This window comes from Heterodontus francisci, unplaced genomic scaffold (assembly GCF_036365525.1).
Source record: "Heterodontus francisci isolate sHetFra1 unplaced genomic scaffold, sHetFra1.hap1 HAP1_SCAFFOLD_52, whole genome shotgun sequence".
In the NCBI taxonomy this organism is placed as follows: domain Eukaryota; kingdom Metazoa; phylum Chordata; class Chondrichthyes; order Heterodontiformes; family Heterodontidae; genus Heterodontus; species Heterodontus francisci.
Genome location: NW_027141175.1, coordinates 4,297,679 through 4,313,576, shown reverse-complemented (window position 1 = coordinate 4,313,576; position 15,898 = coordinate 4,297,679). Strand labels below are relative to the sequence as shown.

At 47.4% G+C, this 15,898-nt stretch overlaps 1 non-coding gene across 1 annotated transcript; it reads left to right on the top strand.

The window, feature by feature from the left end:
- Nucleotides 1-13,255: 13,255 nt before the first annotated feature.
- trnal-uag (transfer RNA leucine (anticodon UAG)) lies at nucleotides 13,256-13,338 on the top strand. Its single transcript has one exon. It is a non-coding gene; the product is annotated as a tRNA-Leu (tRNA).
- Nucleotides 13,339-15,898: the final 2,560 nt, after the last annotated feature.

The window sequence follows — 15,898 nt, the reverse complement described above, 5'->3', positions numbered from 1 at the left end:
GGCAAGGCCGAAGCTTTGTGAACTCAGGGCTTGGTCCCTCACTTCCAGACCCTTGGGAGGAAGGGTTTAAATGAAGTCCCAAAGGGCATCAACAATTAGAAGGAGACATAGTGAGAGAACATCATTTCTTTATTCTGTGTGACACCAAACACAACCCTATCCATCTGGAATGTACATTCACCCGTGAACCACTCAGTGAATCTAGGTGCTCTTCTTAAATCTTTTCCGGGTGCTCCTACGTGGTGCTCCCCCTGCTCTGGCAGCTGAGGAGGAGACAGGCTGCTGACCTTGCTGCCCCATTGCTTGGGATGACATTGGTGGCCGTCCTCTGGCTGCCTGAGGCCTGGAGGGCCCCGGCACACTAAGGGCCTCCTGCACAGGTACAGGAACCCCCCTCTGTCATCGAGGATGATGGAGGAACTGGCATCACTGGTGTCACTGGCAGAGGGACTTTCGAGCTACTGTCCACACCAGGAGCACCCTGAGAGGAGACCCCAGATGTAGCAGCCAGCTGCTCCTCCCCCATATAAGACACACTTGTACCTCCCTGCTGACCTGAGAGGGACGTGGACCTGGTGGAGAATTCAGGTGCCTCGTCCCCCCTCTCACCTTGTCACCGCTGAATGGAGCTCATGGACAAAGTGATGGAGTGCAGGTCTGCGAACATCTCTGGCAGCCACTGATTGATCGGCTGGATATGGTTCTCCATGAGAGTCACCAATCTCTCAATGGAGGAAGCCAGACACACGCCCATCAGAGACAGTGCAGCACCCAAGGCCTGGATGGACTCCTCCACCATCCTTGTTTGGGTACACATAGCCTCTGGCAACTCTGCCAGATGTAACCTGACCTCTCGCTGCAGCTGCGGTATTTCCCGTGTTGCTGGTGACACCAGAGGCATGTCATCAGGCTGGGGCTCAGTGTGGGCCTGTCCTCCCACAGACCACCAACTGTCAGTGGCCTCGGCTGTCACAGCCTCTGTCAGCTGCCCGGGCCTGTCTGTGATGTGCTCATCAGTTTGCGTGAGCGTTTCTGTTCTGGTGGAGGGTGCAGGGGAATGATGTGATGGTGCACCATCTGAGGCTCCCTCCTCCTCCTCAGACGTGTCCGGCAGTCTCCCAGTCTCTCCAGCTCTTTGCTTTTGTAGTTCATCCGGGCCTTCATGAGAAAACAGGGACATTGAAGGGTTACGGTCTGCCCATCGTGACATTCCAACCACCCCTACTGTGCAGCTTCTTTGATGCAGTGGTGAACAGATGGGCAGTGTGGCTCCTTTGCAGCGGATGCTCCCTTGTGCGCCAGGAGATGTTCACTCACTCTCTTGGGTAGATGCCCCTGTCTCTCCATCAGCTATGGAGCAGCTGCTTTGCTGCCCTGCCTGTTGCATGGCCTCATCCTCCATCGGGATGAGAACTCGGAGATAAGGCACTCCACCGCCAGTCTTGACACGCTCTTTCCAATTGTGGGATGTCTTCTACTGCAGACACAATGATGAACAAAGTTAGTCTCCCAGCGGGGACAAGCCCAACATCTCTGATGGTGATAGTCCAGCAGTCCATGATGTGGACACACATATGCCTCCTGCATGCGGCCCCTCTCGAGGGACTGTGTGAGGTTATAAAATGACTGACGTGTGCCTCTCCCCAATACACATGACTGGGTGGTCACTCCCTTTCCACTAAACATTCCCTCTCACTCTGCCACATGCAATGTCCAAAGGGTCCAAAGTGTTTTGAGTTGTCGCCTGAGCAACCTGGATCAGGTCATTGACCCACTTCCTGCACTGGATCCATGTCCTGGGGGTGAACCCATGGCTGCTGACCTCACCTACTATCTCCAGCCAGCTTTGCTTGGTCAGGTGGACAGGTCTCCACCTCCCATCTCTGGGGAAGAGGATCTTCCACCTTTCTCTTGCCACCTGGAGGTGAACCTGCAGGGAGGCATCGCTAAACCGTGGGACAATGGTCACTGCAGGCTCGCATTCAGCTCCTTACCCATCAGGCAACAGAGGCAGCAGAACGGGCCCTGGGACAGCAGAGGGCTCTCAGGAAGACACTCCTTTAAACCAGGCAGCAGTGAATGCAGGGCTGGCAGCCCTTTAAATATGGTGCCAGCACCTGCCGTTGTGTCAGATGTCGGTGCCATCAGCACCTCGTTCCCTGCCTCTGGTCCTTGTTTACATGGGCCCCACGCCTCCCCTTCATTAATTTGTCGGCTGCTCCGTGATCGGAGTCGGTCGGCCACATTTCACTCGTGCGGTGACGACACCCGCTTCCGGTGCCTCTGCCGAGAGCCGCACCATTGGTTTAAAATTCAGCCCATGGGGTCAAGAGTGGAAAATCTCCCCTCTGATTCTCTCTACTTAAAATGAAGGAGACACCAAATTAAAACTGATGAAACCAGGGATTGTATCCTGGTTCTTCAATCTAGTGTTCTCCCAACTGAGCTATTCCATCCTCACTGTGAGCTCATCTTCATTGGAGACAAATATAACTCCAGGCGGAATTTCCCCACCCGTTCATTCCTCACTTCAGGGGAATGGGACCCGACCAGATCGCAGAACTCAGATTATGTTAATGTTCTGCACTTGATACCTTCATATTATTTTGCGTTTGAGCCACTTTTAATCAGGTTCACGGACAAATTCTTCGATCATCCCTTCTCCCACATTCTCTCTCTCTCATTCATTCTTTATTCCTCACAATCTAGAAAGGGTTAGGAATCAGAGCTCACCCGCAAACCTTCCGCACACAGACATCTGTCTGTCACCCTGTTTGCTCCAAGATCCAAGAGACCAGTCAATAAATTACACTCTTTATAAACACAGAAAGGTGCCTCACAGTGTTGGACACAGAGTTAAATACACTGAAGTCTTTTGAAAAAAGTTCATCTTACGGGCTGTGTTACTGAGCCCACAGAGCAGGACAGGCCCAGGCTCCAGCCCCAGCCCCACCTGGGCTGTGTTAGTTGATGTCACCTGGTGTGATACTGAGCCACATGGAGCAGGAAAGGGCCTGGTTGTATTCATGGCCTGTGTTGAGTTAACTGAACCCACCCAATGTTGTCGGAGCCACACAGAACATAATGGGCCCAGGCTCCTTCCTCAGCCTGTGGGATGATAGTTCATCTCACACGGTGTTGTACAGAGCCCCACACAGAACAGGAAAATCCCAGGCTCCATCCCCGGCCTGTGGTATTTTAAATCATCACACCTGGTATGGTACGGAGCCCCCAGAGCAGCAAAGATCCAGCTTCCATCTCCAGCCTGTGCTGAATTAGCTAATCTGACCTGGTTGGCACTGAACCACAATCAGGGGAGGATGGGCAGTGGCTCCCTGGCCTGTGGTGTGTTAGTTATTCTCATTTGGTGAGGTACTGAGCACCATATAGAGCAGGAAGTGCCTGTGCTCAGTGAGCTGATCTCACCTTGTGCCTTCCTGAGACCCACACACAGAGCAGGACAGGCCTCGGCCTCATCCCCGGCCTGTGCTCAATTAGCGGATCTCAGCCAAAAGATTTTGATTAGGTTCCACACAAGAGGCTTCTCTATAAGATTAAAGTCCCTGGTATCAGTGGTAATATATTGATCTGGATTGGGAACTGACTGGCACGACGTAGGCAGAAAGTAGTTACAGATGGATCTGGATCTGTTTGGAGACCAGTTACCAGTGGTGTCCCACAGGGATCGGTGTTGGGTCTGTTGCTCTTTATTATTTTTATTAATGATCTGGATGTAGGTGTAGGGGGCACCATCTGTAAATTTACAGATGATTTGAAGATCTGTGCGAGTGTTCAGACTGTAGACGATGCTCGACTGTTTCAGGCTGATCTTAATGTGTTGGGAGATTGGGTTCATGACTGGTAAATGATGTTTAATTTGGGTAAGTGCAGTGTTATTCATGTGGACAGGGCGAATGCTCAACATTCATACACCCTTCAGGGAAAAACATTAAAGCAGGTGGAGAAAGAAAATAATTTTGAGCAGAGATCTGGATGTTCTAGTGCACAGATCTCGAAAGGTACAGCAGCAATGCTGTGAAGTGATAGCTGGAGCAAATAGGGGGTTGGGCTGCATTCAGAGGATAATTGCATATAAGATGGTGCATATTCCTTCATGGGATGTGAGCGACACTGGCAAGGCCAGAATTTGTTACCCATCCCTAATTGTCCTTGACAAGGTGGTGGTGAGCTGCCTTCTTGAATTGCTGCACTCCATGTGGTGTAAGTTCACCCACAGTGCTGCAAGGAAGAGAGATCCAGGATTTTGACCCAACATCAGTGAATGAACAGCGATACTGTTGCAGATCAGATGGTGTGTGACTTGAAGGGGAACTTGCAGATGGTGTTGGTTCCATGCATCTGCAGCCCTTGTCCTTCAAGGTGGTGGAGGTCTTCGGTTTGGAAGGTGTTTTCGAAGGAGCCTTGGTGAGTTGCAGCAGTGCATCTGGTAGATGGTACACACTACTGCCACTGTGCGTCAGTGGTGAAGGGAGTGAATGTTTAAGGTGGTGAATGGGGTGACAATCAAGGCAGCTGCTTTGTCCTGTACAGTGTCGACTTTCTAGTGTATTGTTGGAGCTGCACTCATCCTGGCTTGTGCCTTGTAGATGGTGGACATGTTTTGGAGAGTCAAAAATCACAAAATTATTACAGTGCAGAAGGAGGCTATTCGGCCCATTGTGTCTGCATAGAATCATTGAACATAGAAAGTTGACAGCACAGGAAGGCCAAAAATCGGGCAACCCAGCGGAATCCCATTGTCCAGCATTTGGACCGTAGCCCTGCAGGTTCAGGTACTTGAGGTGCACATCCAGACTCCTCTTAAATGAGTTGAGGGTTTCTGCCTCAACTACCCTTATAGGCAGTGAGTTTCAGACCCCTCGCACCCTCTGGGTGAAAAAACGTTTCCTCATCTCCCCTCTAATCGTTCAACGAATCACTTTAAATCTATGCCCCTTAGTCATTGACCTCCCTGCTAAGGTAAATAGACTCTTCCCATCCACTCTATCCAGACTCCTCACAATTTTATACATTTCAATCAAATCTCCCCTCAGCCTCCTCTATTCAACCCTAGCCGATCCAATCTTTCCTCATCGCTGCATTTTTCCAGAGCTGGCAACATCCTCGTAAATCTCCTCTGTAACCTCTCGAGTGCAATTACATCCTTTCTGGAATGAGGTGACCAGACCTGCACACAGAACTGAAGTTGTGGCCTAACTAATGATTGATGCAGTTCCAGCATAACCTCCCTGCTCTGATATTCTATACCTCGGCTAATAAAGGAAAGGATACCATAAGCCTTCTCAACCAACTTATCAACCTGTCCTGCTACTTTCAGGGATCTGTGGACATTCACTTCAAGGTACCTCACTTCCTCTACATCTCTCATCATTCTCCCATTAATTGTGTATTCCTTTGCCGTGTTTGGCCTCACCAAAGGCATCACCTCACACTTCTCCAAGTTGAATTCCATTTGCCACTTTTCTGCATACCTGACCAGTCCATTTTTCCAGCTCTACTAATGAGCATTTCACCTCGTGCCAAGAGCTGAATTATTCATTGCAGAATTCTCACTGTCTGTTTTACCTTTGGTGCCACAGTATTTATATGAATGGTCCAGTTAAGCTTGTGTCTATGGTTACCCCCAGGATGTTGATGGTGGGGGGGATTCAGCGATGGTAATGCTGTTGAACGTCAAAGGGAGATGGTTACATTCTCTCTTGTTGGAGATCGTCATTGCCTGGTACTTATGTGGTGTGAATGTTACTTGCCACTTAGCAGGCCAAGCCTGAATGTTGTCCAGGTCTTGCTGCTTCTGGACACGGACTCCTTCAGTATCTGAGATGTCCCGAATTTGTATTTTTATGAAACCTTGGTCAGGCCTCACTTGGAATATTGTATCCAGTCTTGGTCTCCTCACATGATGGGTGATATTGAGGCTTTTGACAGGGTACAGAGGAGAGACATTAAACTAATTCCCAGTGTAAGACATCTTCGTTATCAAGTTTCACTAAAAGAGTTGGGACCCTGCACCTAAGAGAAACCTAGACTGAGGGGTGATCCAGTTGAGGTTCATAAGTAATGAAGGGTCCAATTTAGCATGGGAGAGGAGTCATAATTGTATATTGTAAAAGGCCAGATGTCACCCGGATCACATTAAATTTCATTTTCAGCAACGGGTTAATGAACCAGGAGGGCTGAGTGGTTAAGTTGTTGGACATAAAATCCGATGAATATATGTCTGTGTGTATTCAAACCCCACTTCTGGTATCTGTGCCGGCCAAATGTTACTTGTTGTTTCCCTGACTTTTGCCTTGCACCATCATCTCTTCTGTCATTTAATCACTCCTGCCTTCCAACCGATCACAGCTTCCTATTATTTGCCCCAGCACCGTTCCTTGTCTCTGCACTTGCTTATAAGCTGGGAAACCTTGAACTTAATCTCCTCTGTCCCCTCACAATGACCTTCTCATCTTTCCTGAACTGTGGTTCCTCACAGGATCCGCTGCCTCTCCGACTCCCCTCCAGGGGTAACTGAAGGCCCTGAGCCTGGGTCTTGCTTTATACGCTTGCTGGTAGTTGAGTCCTTGCATGTCCAGACTCCTCCAGGGAGGGCTTGCCATAATCTTCCAATCTTCCCTGGATAAGGGGATCGGAGAGTGGCAAATGACACCCTTATTCAAGAAAGGGTGTAAGGACAGTCCAAGCAACTCCATGCCAGTTAATTTAACATCAATGCTGGGTAAGGTTTCAGAAATGATAATCAGGGAAAATATCAATGGACATTTAGAGAGGTTTGAGTTAATTAAGGATATCCAGCATGGATTTGTAAAAGGCAGATCATGCTTCACTGATCTAATTGAATTTTTTGATGAAGGAGCAGAGAAGTTTGATGAAGGAAATGCAGTGGATGTTGTTTCTATGGATTTTACGAAAGCATTTAATAAGGTATCACATAAAAGGCTGGTTAACAAAATTGTGGCTCATGGAATAGGAGGGTCAGTGTCCAATTGGTTAAAAAATTGGATTAAGGGCAGAAACAAGCAAGTTGTAGTAAATGGTTTCTTTTCAGACTAGGGGATGGTCGACAGTGGAGTTCCCCGAGGGTCAGTGCTGGGATCACTGCTTTTCCTCCTGTGTATAAAATATGTGGATCTTGGAATACGGAACAGAATCTCACAATTTGCTGACAATACCAAACTTGGAGGTGAGGCAAACAGTGAGGATGATATGAACCGCCTGCAATAGGACATAGATAGGCCAGCAGAATGAGCAGAGAGGTGATGGATGGAATTTAATACTGTTAAGTGTGAGGTGATGCATTTTGACAGAAGGAATAGGGAGAGGCAATGTATACTTAATGGCACAGTTCTAAAGAGTGTTCAGGGACAGAGGGACCTGGGGATGAATGTGCATCGATCTTTGCAGGTAGCAGGGCATATTGAGAGAGTAGTAGTAAAATATATGGCATCTTGGGCTTTATACAAACATACATGCATACGAACAAATGAATTCGGAGCAGGAGTAGGCCACTCGGCCCTTCCAGCATGCTCCGCCATTCAATAATTTCATAGCTGAACTGATGACCCACATTTCCAGCCAGCCCTGACCACCCCCTTGCTTATCAAGAATCTATCTACATCTGCCTTAAAAATATTCAAAGACTTTGCTTCCACTGCGTTTTGAGGAAGAGAACTGCAAAGACTCACAACCCTCTAAGAGAAAAAAATTCTCCTCATCTCTGTCTTAAATGGGCGACTCCATATTTTTAAACAGTGACCCCTAATTTTAGATTCTCCCACAAGAGCAAACATCCTTTCTACATCCACCCTGTCAAGACCCTCAGGATCTTATGTGTTTCAATCAAGTTGCCTCTTACTCTTCTAAAATCTGGTGGATACAAGCCAAGCCTGTCCAATTTTTCCTTGAAAGACAGCCCACCATTCCAGGTATTTGTCCAGTAAACCTTCTCTGAACTGCCTCCAATGCATTCACATCCTTCCTTAAATAAGGAGACCAGTTCTGCAGACAGTACTCCAGATGTGGTCTTACCAATGCCCTGTATAGCTGAAGCATAACCTCCCTACTTTTGTATTCAATTCCCCTCGTGATAAACAGGAGCATTCTATTAGCTATCCTAATTACGTGCTGTACCTGCATACTAACCTTGTGCGATTCATACACGAGGACACCCAGATCCCTCTGCATCTCAGGGCTCTGCAATCTCTCACCATTTAGATAACATGCTTCTTTTTTATTCTTCCTGCCAAACTGGACAATTTCACACTTTCCCACATTTTACTCCATTTGCCAGGTTGTTGCCCACTCACTTAACCGATCTACATCTCTTTGTAGCCCCCTTATAAGTACATAAGAAATAGGAGCAGGAGTAGGCCATTCAGTCCCCAAAGCCTGCCCCATCATTTAATAAGATCAGGGATGATTTGCCCCAGACCTTCAACTCCTCTTCCGTGCCAGCTCCTCACAGTCCTCAACTCCCCAATATTTCAAAAATCTATCTACCTCCTCTTTAAATGCTTTCAGTGATTTAGCCTCCACAACTTTCTGGGTAGAGAATTCCAGACATTCACTACCCTCTGAGAGAAGAAATTCATTTGCATCTCAGTTTTAAATGACTGTCCCCTTATTCTGTAACTATGTCACCTAGATTGAGATTCCCCAACTAGTGGAAACATCTACCCTGTCAAGCCCCCTCAGAATCTTATACATTTCAATAAGATCACCCTTATTCTTCTGAACTTTAATGTATAAAGGCCTAACTTGTTAGCCATTCTTGATAAGTCAACCCCTTTCTCCCAGGAATCAGCCGAGTGAATCTCTTTTGACTGTATCCAATGCCAATATATCCTTTCTTAAATACGGGGACCAAAACTGTACACAGCACTCCAGGTGTGGCCTCACCAACACCCTGTACAGCTTTGACAAGACTTCCCTATTTTTAAACTCCAGCCCCCTAGCAATAAAGGCCAAAATTCCATTTGCCCTCTTAATTACTTGCTGCACCTGCATGCTAATTTTTTGTGTTTAAATCACAAGAACACCCAGATCCCTCTTTTTTGGAGTCTCTCTCTATTTATATAATAGTCTGCATTTTGATTCTTCCTACCAAAGTGTATGACCTCACACTTTCCTACATTAAATCCATCTGCCAAGTTTTTGCCCACTCACTCAACCTATCTATATCCCCTTGCAGATTCCTTATGTCTTCATGACAACATGCCCTACCTATTTTTGTATCATCAGCAAATTTGGATATATTACACTCTGCCCCCTCCTCCATGTCATTAATATAGATAGTAAATAATTGAACTCCAAGCACTGATCCTTGTGGCACTCCACCAGCCAGATCCTGCCAATGAGAAAATGGCCCATTTATGCCTACTCTTTATTTCAAGGAATTGGTAACTCGTGTGTGCATCATCACTTCAGGAAGTGATGTCATACAGTATGAGACAGAGTAGGCGATGGGATGATCCCCGGTAAGATGTGCCTGTAATACTCTCCTGTAAATTGTATATAGTATTGTCAGTCTTCAATAAAAAAGTCAAATTATTTGTTGGCGTTGATCAGTGTTTGATTGGTAAGTCTGTGTGAAGAACAGGGGTTGGCAACATGTCTGTACATGGACACCAGTGTCCACGTTAAAACAGTTCGGTCCGTGACTGATAATTTCAGGGATGAGAAATTTGCCATTGGCTTCTTCTTCCAGACCAGTCTGACTTTCAATCAAATCGCAGCCGTCAGTTTCACAGCTGACAGGTCCTAAGAGCAGAGACAACGTTTCAGAACCTCGGACAAGTTCGGAGCTTTCCGGCAGTTCTGATTTCATTTAAAAGCCCTCCAGAAAACCCGGAGCTTGTCCGAGTTTCGGAAGTGCTGTCTCTACTCAAAGCACCTGTCAGCTGTGAAACTGACGGCTGCGATTTTGAAAAAAAGACTAACCATAAAGCTGAGAGTTCTCGCTCTCTGCAACTGTCAGAAAGAGGGAGAGAGAGAGAGGAGAGTCAGAGGGAGAGAGGAGACCGGGGGGGGGGGGGGGGGGTGTCGGCAGAGAGAGAGGGGCAGAGAGAGAAAGGACAACCTGAAAGTTTTACCCCGTATCCTTAGATTATGACCCCTGGTTCTGCACTCACACCCAAATCCCATGAACGAATAAAAAAAGTCACAACTGTGATTGGCTCTTGTAGCGGACTCTGGTTAACAGACAATATTCGGAGCGCCGGCCCCAGACTGTTTAACACTGACTGAGCTGAGAAAATACAACTCACCCCCGAGAATCCGCAGCACAGACCGAGCGGAGGGGAAAACCTGTCCTGGGAACTCTACATTCAGGGAACAGTTTGTCCTGTGAATATGCAGATGTGAATATTGTGGAAGACAGATTATATTAAAGGGGAGGGCGGGTTAGTCTGAAGCCACTGTGTTTGTGGGTCCGCTCTCATCGCCGGATTTCAGAGTCATTCTTGTGTAAAATCAAATGATTTTCCAGTCAAAGAACCGCCCTGTTCCCTGCTCAGCCCCAAAGTGGGAATTCGGGATCATTTTTTGTTTATTTCAAGATTTCAGTTGAAAAGTAGAGAACATGTCAGCGAGGGGTGAGAGAGGGCGGTCAGTGCAGCAATAAAACCAGGTGAAATGGAAAATGGAGTCCTCAATCCTAGTGAAAGCTTTTCAACAGCAAACATACTGGAGTGAGAGACAGGAAAGATCTAGTCTGGAAGTCTGGAGTCTCTGAATTTCAATGGAATTGGAGAGTTTGTGAGGAGAGAGAAACACAGAGAGACAGCAGGAGCCGGGAGCTGACAGCAGCTTGTCTCCGCCCCGTTCTCTCTCTGCCTTTAAGTTGCTCTGTGCACCCACCACCGGCTTCATTTCTGACCCAGTTCACATTGACAGAGAGAATTTGTGCTGAGTCCCGGACATGACTGATAGTGCAGCCGCCCAAACGGCTCCTCCAGCCGCCGCCGCCGCCCAAGTCAAGACCCCCAAGAAGAAGAAGGTGGCTCCCCTGAACAAGCCAGCCGCTCTCCTGTTGGGCGAACAGATCCTTAAGATTGTGCCGGCTTTCGGCGATCGCAAGGGGATGTCCCTGGCCACCATAAAGAAGGCTCTGGGTAGCAGCGGTGTCGATGTGGAGAAGCTCAGGACCCAGATCAAGCAAAGTATCAAGAGGAATGTGAACACAGGCTCCCTGGTGCAGAGCAAGGGACAGGGAACCTCCAGCTCCTTCAAAATCAGCAAGAAGGAAAACCCAGGGAAAAGTCGGAAAGAAGGTGAAGAAACCAGCAGACAAGAAATCTTTAGTGAAGAAACCAGCAGACACGAAATCTTTAGTGAAGAAACCAGCAACCAAGAAATCTTTAGCGAAGAAATCAGCAGCTAAGAAATCTTTAGTGAAGACACCAGTCGACAAGAAATCTTTAGTGAAGGAACCAGCAGACAATAAATCCTTCGTTTGAAACCAGCAGACAAGAAATCATTGGTGAAGAAACCAGCAGCCAAGAAAGTGACAACAAAGAAAGTAACAGCCAAGAAAACGAGCAGCAAGGTGGCGGCAACGCCAAATAAGGCGGTGAAGAAAGCCGCGCTTCAGAAAAAGTCTCCTGCGAAGAAGGTCAAAAAAGGCAAGAGTGCGGCGGGTGGAAAGGCGCTGAAGAAAGTGCAGACATGGACGAGCAAGGTCAAGCCGAAAGCAGCGAAGGCTCAGAAAGCAGGGTCTGGAAAGAAGTGAAAGAGCGCGGGAAACTTGTAAACATCTGAACACAAAGGCTCTTCTCAGAACCACCCACATCTCTCAGGAAAGAGCTGATCCCCTGATCAAATGATCCCTGTCCCGGCCCCGCCTGCAGATTCCACATGGAAATGATTTGGAGTAAATCCAGGATCCCTGGTGACTCGCTGAGATCCCCTCCACCCAGCCCTTTCTCCACTCTCTGTAATAAAACAGAAGGATGTCCGGCCCTCACTCTAACTGGAGATGTGTTCGGTGTAGTCTCAGTTCACAAATTCAGGGGGAGAGTCCTGTAAGGTAGCTCGGTCACTCTGACTGAAACCGCCAGTTCCCCGGGGCTGCAGCCACTGACACTGCGGGGAGAGAATCCCCGACTCTACCCCGCCGCCGGGCGAACAAACAACTTTGTGTCCGGAGAATAGGGAGAGCCGGGGAGAAGGCACATATTGAAGCGCTGCAGTGGACTCAGCTCATGTGTGTGCACAACTCTCACTGATTCCGTCCTCTGGGAACAGTGCGGTCTAAACAGATCAGGTCAGGAGAGAAACACACAGCCCGAGAATGGCCTCTTTCTTCCTGCATTTACTCTGTTCTGGGAGCAGATTCTCATTGAGAAGTGGCGCTCAGATCACCGGAGAGAAAAAAAAAAACACAATTCAAACTGTCCAAATGAAAAACAGAGAATTAACCCGGACACTTCCATTATTAAATTAATTCATCAGCTCCGAACCAGTTCCCGTTAATGTACCGGGATGGTCTCGGGATTTATAAAATCGAAGGCAGCGGGATTTATTAAATTGTTGATTCTGACACCCTATAGTTCAGTTCTTCACTTAACTGGAGGGGGAGATGTGTGAGCAGAGAAACAGAGCGAAATCCAGAGAGGGAACTGAAAAGACAACTGGACAGATGTGAAACAGGTCAATCCACTGTTACAATAACTCCATCTCTGATTCCCTCCTGACAGTAACCAGCCCTTTCACAGAGACTGTGGGTGGCTCTGAAAAGAGCCTTTGGTTTATGAGATGACATTTTGGCCGCTTTACTTTTTCTGGGAGCTCTTGAGTGCTGGTTTTCTTGGGCAGCAGCACGGCCTGGATATTAGGCAGCACCCCGCCCTGAGCGATAGTCACCCCTCCCAGCAGCTTGTTGAGCTCCTCGTCGTTGCAAACGGCCAGCTGCAGGTGTCTGGGGATGATGCGGGTCTTCTTGTTGTCCCGGGCAGCGTTACCGGCCAGCTCGAGGATTTCAGCGGTCAGATACTCGAGCACACAAGCCAGATATACCGGGGCTCCGGCACTCACACGCTCAGCATAGTTGCCCTTTCTCAGGAGCCTGTGAACACGGCCCACCGGCAACTGCAGTCCAGCCCCGGAGGAGTGAGACTTGGCCTTGGCCCGAGCTTTCCCGCTGGTCTTTCCTCTTCCAGACATTTCCACAATCTCACAAATACTTTCACAAAGAATGAATAATTTCCTTAGCATTTATAATAACCAGCAGGCGGTCAGGATGGCCGAGCGGTCTAAGGCGCTGCGTTTAGGTCGCAGTCTCCATTGGAGGCGTGGGTTCGAATCTCACTTTTGACACCTTGTGTTTTGACTGCACTGGAGGCGTTTGGGAGCAGCGGTGAAGAGCAAAGAGAGAACAGGAAAGAACATGGACAAGCAAAATAACAATGGACCCAAAGATGTTGCATCAAAACATTAGAGTAAGAGGCAACTGAGCAAACAGCAGGGCACAGAAAAGATCAAAAATGTAACCTTTGTATCGGGGTGGAAGATGTTGCCAATATCCTGAATGAATACATTACTGTCTTCTCAAATGAGGGGGTGATGCAGATGTTGTTATGAAGGAGGAGTGTGAAGTATTGGACGTGATAACTTAAGGAGAGAGGAAGTCTTAATGGGATGAGCATCCTTGAATGTGGATAAATCACCAGGACCAGACGAAATGTACCCCAGGCTGTTGAATGAAGCCAGGGAAGAAATAGTGGAAGGTCTGACCATCGTTTTCCAGAGGATTGGAGGTCTTGTAACGTTGCAATAAAAGCAAAATACGAGGCAGATCAAGCATGGCTGAGCCTTTCGAGTAGAGAAACAGGGCTGAATTCCCTGAACCAGTGCTACAGCTTTCAGAATAGAAGGAGCCTAGACAAACCTGATGGGTTCCACTTAAACAAAAGAGCTGGAGGTGTTGACAGTCAGAACAGATAAAATGTGGAGGAGTGTTTGAAGCAGATTCTGTGTGGTTACTGTCGTTGTACTATGGCGTTATTTCAAGGAGGTGATTCTGAATGTAATGGATCAACGTGGACCCACCCAAGGCAAAGGTCACTGAAAGTGGCAACGCAGGTGGATAAGGTAGTCAAGAAGGCATACGGCATGCTTGCCTTCATCGGTCGGGGTATAGAGTATAAAAATTGGCAAGTCGTGTTGCAGCTGTACAGAACCTTAGTTAGGCCACACTTAGAATATTGCGTGCAATTCTGGTCGCCACACTAACAGAAGGACGTGAAGGCTTTGGAGAGGGTACAGAGGAGGTTTACCAGGATGTTGCCTGGTCTGGAGGGCACTAGCTATGAGGAGAGGTTGGAAAAACTCAGATTGTTTTCACTGGAACGACGGAGGTGGAAGGGCGACATGATAGAGATTTACAAAGTTATGAGCGGCATGGACAGAGTGGATAGTCAGAAGCTTTTTCCCAGGGTGGAAGAGTCAGTTACTAGGGGACATAGGTTTCAGGTGCGAGGGGCAATGTTTAGAGGGGATGTGCGAGGCAAGTTTTTTACACAGAGGGTGGTGAGTGCCTGGAACTTGCTGCCAGAGAAGGTGGTGGAAGCATATACGATAGCGACGTTTAAGAGACATCTTGACAAATACATGAATAGGAAGGGAATAGAGGGATATAGGCCACGGAAGTGCAGAAGGTGTTAGTTTAGGCAGGCATCAAGATCGGCGCAGGCTTGGAGGGCCGAATGGCCTGTTCCTGTGCTGTACTGTTCTTTGTTCTTTGTTGTAAGCTTCCCTGTGGTCCAGCCTGGTTGAATGGAACTGAAGCAAACAAATCATTCAGAAGAGGAAAAGATGTATAAGGTCATGAAAGCACAGAATTCAGATGGATGCAATATCAGATGGTATGGCAAGAGTGTAAAACAGCAACAGACTGGTGAATAAAACTTTCCCATTGAATAAGACAAGAGAAGAGAAGGGTAATAATAGTGTCAGAGGTGAGTTGTGACACTATTCACATTCCACCTTGATCTGAATAGGACTGTTGAAGGGAGTGATTGAGAAGAATAGAGGAGAAATGAAAAGAAAGGAGAAATAAACAAAAGGTCTTTTGATTTTAGAATGCTTGTTTTTGGAAATGACAGACTGTAAAGTGTGTGTGTCAGAAGATATAGAGCGAAGTTGGGTGTGACAAGATCACAGGAAAGTTGTGCCCTGAGACAAGGTGCGTATTGACAGGAAAGCTGCTTTCTTTTGCACAATATGTAATTTATTCATAAAATTTGTGCAATTACATTGCAAAGCAGTTCAATTTTAATATTACATAAGGTACAATACAGATCAGTTTCTTTCAATAAAGTACATGAGGTATCTCACTATCCCTGCCTGCACAGGTTATATTTACAGTATTTACATTACACATCCAACATTCTCTGGTGCAAACAGCCCGAGGGGTTTTACACAGGTTCCAGCCTCTCGCTGCACTAGGGCCTTAGACTGTCCCTTTTCTATTGAGACTCCATGGTGGCTTCCCCAAGCTTTAATGCCGTCCCACAGCACATAGTCTTGGATGTTGCAATGTGCCAGTCTGCAACACTCGGTCATGGACAGCTCTTTGCACTGGAATACCTGTCCCACGGCCGGGCTCGTTCTCAATAGAGATCATTTCAAATGAACATTTCCTAAATATGTGCTTTCTCTCTCGCAATAAGAGAACAGGATGTCTCGCAGATTCAGTGTGAAACAAGAACACTGCCGGGTAAAGGCCGCTTTCCAACTCCAATCTTAACACAGGAGATTCCCCAAACAGCTGCAGTAAGGTGCTGTAAACTGCTGGAAGCGGATGTGTGTGGAAATGGTGATGTTACTGAGGAGGTTTCTTAGTATAGAATGGACTGTGTTTAGGTGAGAATATTAC